The sequence below is a fragment of the Colius striatus genome, chromosome 1 (genome assembly GCF_028858725.1).
Source record: "Colius striatus isolate bColStr4 chromosome 1, bColStr4.1.hap1, whole genome shotgun sequence".
NCBI classification, from domain to species: Eukaryota; Metazoa; Chordata; class Aves; order Coliiformes; family Coliidae; genus Colius; species Colius striatus.
Genome location: NC_084759.1, coordinates 204,917,588 through 204,922,539, shown reverse-complemented (window position 1 = coordinate 204,922,539; position 4,952 = coordinate 204,917,588). Strand labels below are relative to the sequence as shown.

General features: G+C 47.4%; 1 non-coding gene across 1 annotated transcript; it reads right to left on the bottom strand.

The window, feature by feature from the left end:
* Window positions 1-1,983: 1,983 nt before the first annotated feature.
* Window positions 1,984-2,096, bottom strand: LOC133624742 (U6atac minor spliceosomal RNA). The gene has a single exon (XR_009818092.1). It is a non-coding gene; the product is annotated as a U6atac minor spliceosomal RNA (small nuclear RNA).
* Between the last annotated feature and the right edge of the window lie 2,856 nt (window positions 2,097-4,952).

Here is a 4,952-nt window from a genome sequence, read left to right as displayed (position 1 = left end):
CCTAAATAATAATAATTATTATTAGTATAATGATATTAATTACTGTAATTACAAGGAGGGCAAGACACTACAAGAATCACAGATGAGTGGGGTTGCTGTACAGATGCCAAGTGTTACTGGGTTTTCCCTTCCTCTCTGCAGTCTAAAGGCAGCTGCATTCCTTGAAAAGCAGGAGGAAACAGCTCCAGCAACACACTCACACACACACAGACACTCACACACACACAGACACTCACACACACACTCACACACACTCACACACACACACATGCACACACCGTACGTGTGTGTCAAGATCAGAGTGTCAGGTAGAAAACGCTGCCAGAGCCTGGTAGGCAAAAATTGACAAGGGAATCCAGTGTTATCTGGAACTGCTCTCTCCAGAGAGGCTGAAAATCTTTGATAGGTTCACTCCAGGGGAAATAACTTCCAAGGATAAGAGGCATTGATGTGCTCTGAGCAAAAGGCAACCCGTGTGCTGCCAGCGTGGCAGCGGGTTGGAGCTGACACGCTTTCTTTTCTTTCTCTCTCTCTTTTTTCCCCTTCTGCTCCCTTTCCCTGGGTTATGGGTTTTTTTTTCATATATACTTTTTCTTGTCCTTTTAATTTTATTTCAGAAATTCTTTTTCAAAGCAGCCCCAGGTCTCCCAGTGCTGGTGAATGTTGTAAAGAACCGAGTCACACTGGTGCTTCCACGGAGCTGGGGAAGAGGAGAGCAGGAGACAGAGAGGAGAAGGGAGGGGGAATGTCAATAGGCAAATCTGAAAAGCAAAGCTGGGGAATGACTGTGTATCTAAGCTCTGTGTGTGTGTGTGTGCTGCTGGAGCCTCCAATGGGGCAGAGGAAATATTTTTAGATGTTTTCCCACGTTTGGGAAGGAGGGAAAAGGTGGAGCCTCCTTTGTCAGGAAAATCTGCAGCGATATTCTGGCCCTTTTTCTCATTCAGTGGTCTATCCCTGCATCTCTGGGAGTCAGATGTTGTTCCTGGCACAGCACAGCCCATGCCACCTGGGGAGGGTTTGCAGCCTCTTCTGTGCTGTCCAACTTCTCTGCTGATGCAAACCCAAAATCCTGGTGAGCACAACCCCTCTGCCATACCACAGCCCCAAATTCTGGTCCCACATTAAAGCCAGGGTTTGGAGCAGGGCTTTTCCTGGTCAGATAACTTCACTGTGGTCTGGGGCTTGTGCTGGTTTAATGGGATCTCCCTTGGATGCTTTTGCTCTGTTACACCATAACAGCTGCTTAGGGAAGCTGTTTGTGGGTTATTTTGAGTGGGACTTTTCTGAGCTAACTGCAGCTTGCTGAGAGGTAGGTAGGCGGTTATGTCTGAGCTGCTTCATCGCTGCAGCTTTGCTTGATGGTTGGGGAAGAGAGATGGTTCCTTCTAGAGCACAATTCATCTCTCCCAGCTGGGCTGAATTGCACCTGGGAAGCTCTTCTCTCTCTCTATCCACTATAAAAGACGTCTAGACAACTCGCTCAGATTTATGCATCCAAACTGATGACACATAACGCGAGAGGGAAGGAACCCAGCCAGGCATCATTCCCTCCCTTTCACAGCCTGAGACTTCTTTCATCCTCATCCTTTTTGGTTTTCCTTATGGTGGGCAGAAAGGGTTGGAGAAAACAGTGCCAGGGGAATGCAAACAGCATGGGGAAAGAGAATCACAGAATGGTGAGTGTGGGAAGGGACTTCTGGAGCTGCTCCAGCCCCAGCCCTTGCTAAAGTGGGTTCCTCTCGCTCAGGGGGCACAGGAATGTGTCCAGGTGGGTTTGGAAACCTCCTGAGAAGGAACCTCCACACCCTCCCTGGGCAGCCTGGGCCAGGGCTCCCTCACCTCACCACCAAAGGACTCTTCCTCTTACAGTGGAACTTTTTGTGTCCCAGCTTGTGCCAGTTACCCCTTGGCCTGGCACTGGGCAACTCAGAAAAAACACTGGCCCCAGCCTGTCAACATCCATCCTTTGTGTATTTATAAGTGAAAAGATGGTTAGATGTCATGCAGTAAGTGGCAGTGCCTTAACCATGTATGTGTTGTATGGGACACAGGGACCTCTTCTATTCTTATCAAGGGCAGTGCTGACCTCACACAGGTTCTTCTTCTAACATCAAGGAGAGCAGCTTTATCTAGATAGGCACAAATGCAAGGATGGAGAACAGCCTCTCATTGTCAACCTTTCCTTTTCCTAAAGATATTCAGAGATGAACAGAGGAGTGAGTTGTGATGAGCATACACCAAGCTGGTTTCAGTTATTTCCAGTTCCTGGTGAGTCTGAGAAGAAAGAGTGTTGGTGAAATCCATCCTAAACAATGGTTTTTAACATTCTTGTTATATTTATTTCAGCCATGAAGCTTAAAAAAAGTCATTTTCTCCTGGGATCAGTCCTGACAGCACCTCTGCAAATTCATGTGGGGAGGACTCGAAGCAGGTGGGAGTTGCTCCTGTGGAAGAGGATTCTGCAGGGCCTGCCTCAGGACAGCCAGTCCCAAGGCACAAAGGTTGATTCAGAGCAGAAACCTATGGCCTGTCTGAAATAACACACAGGTCATGACTGTCAGAAGTCTGAAGCAGACTATGGGGATGGGAGGACATAATAGGAGATGGCAGGCACCAGCCTATACCAAGGCTAAACCTCCTCCCTGGAGGGACTGGGAGAAGCACAATCCAAAGCAAGGCAGCCTGGGGTTTAGATTGTTGCTGTTGTTTGTTTGTTTGTTTAATCAAATGTGTTTGCATGCTGCCATTAATATATTATCTGGCATTCAGGAACACACATCAGTGAGTTGTTAGCTTCACTACACCACTAGCTAGGCACAGGCAAGCAGCACATGCAGGGAATGGGAAAGAGAATAAGAGGGAGAGAAGTAAAGACTTCCCTTTGGTGCAGATACTGTCAGATGAGGGACAGCAGACAGATCCATCTTGGTCATCTTTACCTCCCAGCGTGAGCTGGGAGAGATTGACCTAGGTAGGAAAAGACTTGATTGTCATGGGGACTCTGGTGTGGTACAAGGCAGGTGCTTTGGTTCACAACAAGCTAAAATACAGGGAAGTACCATTTTCAGGTCTAAGGAGATTTTCTTTTCCAGCCCCCTGTTTCCTTACAGGCTCCAAATCCCAGGCAGACTAAAAACACTGTGGTTTCATCTCTATCACATGTTCCCAATTCTATGCAGCATCCTCTGCCATAGCCTGGCTAAACCAATCTTCTATAAAACACAAGTCCTGCAAGAGGTTTCCTGGTTTTACCAACCCCAGAAGTCTCAAAAAAAGGCAAATTATTGCCATTATTCATAGAATCACAGAATGGTAGGGGTTGGGAGGGACCTTTAGAGATCACCCAGTCCAACCCCCCTGCAGAAGCAGGTCATTTAGTCTTTGCATTGCAATGAATAAAACTTTACATGTGCCAAGCAGAATTGCCATTCCATCCTTCTGGGGAGTGTGTAAGCACAACTGTGCTTCCTGCTCTCCAGCAGTTCATAGCCTAAATGCAGAGAATCTGCAGTTTGATCTACAGAGAGACTGCAATGGAAGATGTGGCAGGAGTTGCTCTTCCAGTTGATACAAACCAGTGTTTGAAAAAGCCACGTATCTTTTCTATGCCTCTTTCAGTCTCCTGAGTTCCAGCAGGATTACTCAGAGTCAGTGTGGCTGGTTCATCTCCCCTGAGGCTCTCATAAAGATAATGACCTCTGTATTTAAGGCCGATTGAATGACCTCAGAGAACCTCTGGGAAATGTCCCGTCAATAATTTCCTGTCCTGGCTAAGTACAGTGAATGTCTTCACTGGGGTTATAAAGGGAATTATGAGTTTAAATTAGTGGGGTGAATATCCAAAATAGCTGCCTGTTGTTTGACATTACCATGGATTTCAGTTCTAGTGTAGCTTTGACTTTACTGGAGCAGAATCTCCTGTTCCTCTGAGTCACTGTTGCTGTGCATGAAGGCAAGGAGCTGTTACTTTGGCCAATGTGTCAGCAGCATCTCTCTGGGGATTGTGGTCTCCCAATGTCAGAGTGGCAAAGCTCCCCAAAGACAGATAAGATGCATTTGCTGTGTAGTTGAGTGGTGATACCAGCCCTGCAGACTATGCAGATATGTCCTAAATTCCTCAGCATGGCTAAATTGCTGGGGTGTAAGTCTGTTTCTCCAAGGTATGAGGAACTCAGGCAGACCTGTGGCTTGCAGGTATTACAGCTGTTGTTGAAAAAGTGCCTGCAGCCTCAAAACTTGCAAGGAGATTATCTGGAAGTGCATGAAGCATGATGGGTTCAAGAGGAGGCTTGGAAGTCACGTTGCTGTCCCAGGAGATGTCTTCCAGATTGAGAAACAAAATCTTGCCTTGCCTTTGGAAAACTATCAAAACCTCAAATATCTTCCTGGATTGACTTCCTAAAATAGTGTGGGTAGAGTTATGTGATCCATTTCCTTCCAGCTATCACAGAAGGAGGAAGGCTGGAACTGGAAATACCCTTCCCAATATTACCCAGCCAACTTGTAGCTTCTGATTCTCTCAGTACCAAGAATATTGGCCAGTCCTGGATTCTAGTTTCATGTTCAAGAGGCCACATTTCTTCTCTGGATGAGGGGAAGCAGGGAAGCTTTTAGCCTGGTATAGATTTCCACCTGGAAGATGTGAGTTGAGATGTGACATTGTGAGTTGACCTGCTGGAGAACAGCTCTGGGAGAGGGACCTGGGGGTTCTGATTGACAATAAACTAACATGAGCCAGCAACGTGCCCTCGTGGGCAAGAAGCCAATGGCAGCCTGGGGGCAGCAAGCAGAGTGTGGGCAGCAGGTCAAGGGAGGTTGTGCTGCCCCTCTGCTCTGCCCTGCTGAGGCCTCATCTGGAGTCCTGTGGCCAGTTCTGGGCTCCTCAGCTCAAGAGGGACAGAGAACTGCTGGAGAGAGGCCAGTGCAGGGACACCAAGATGATCAGGGGA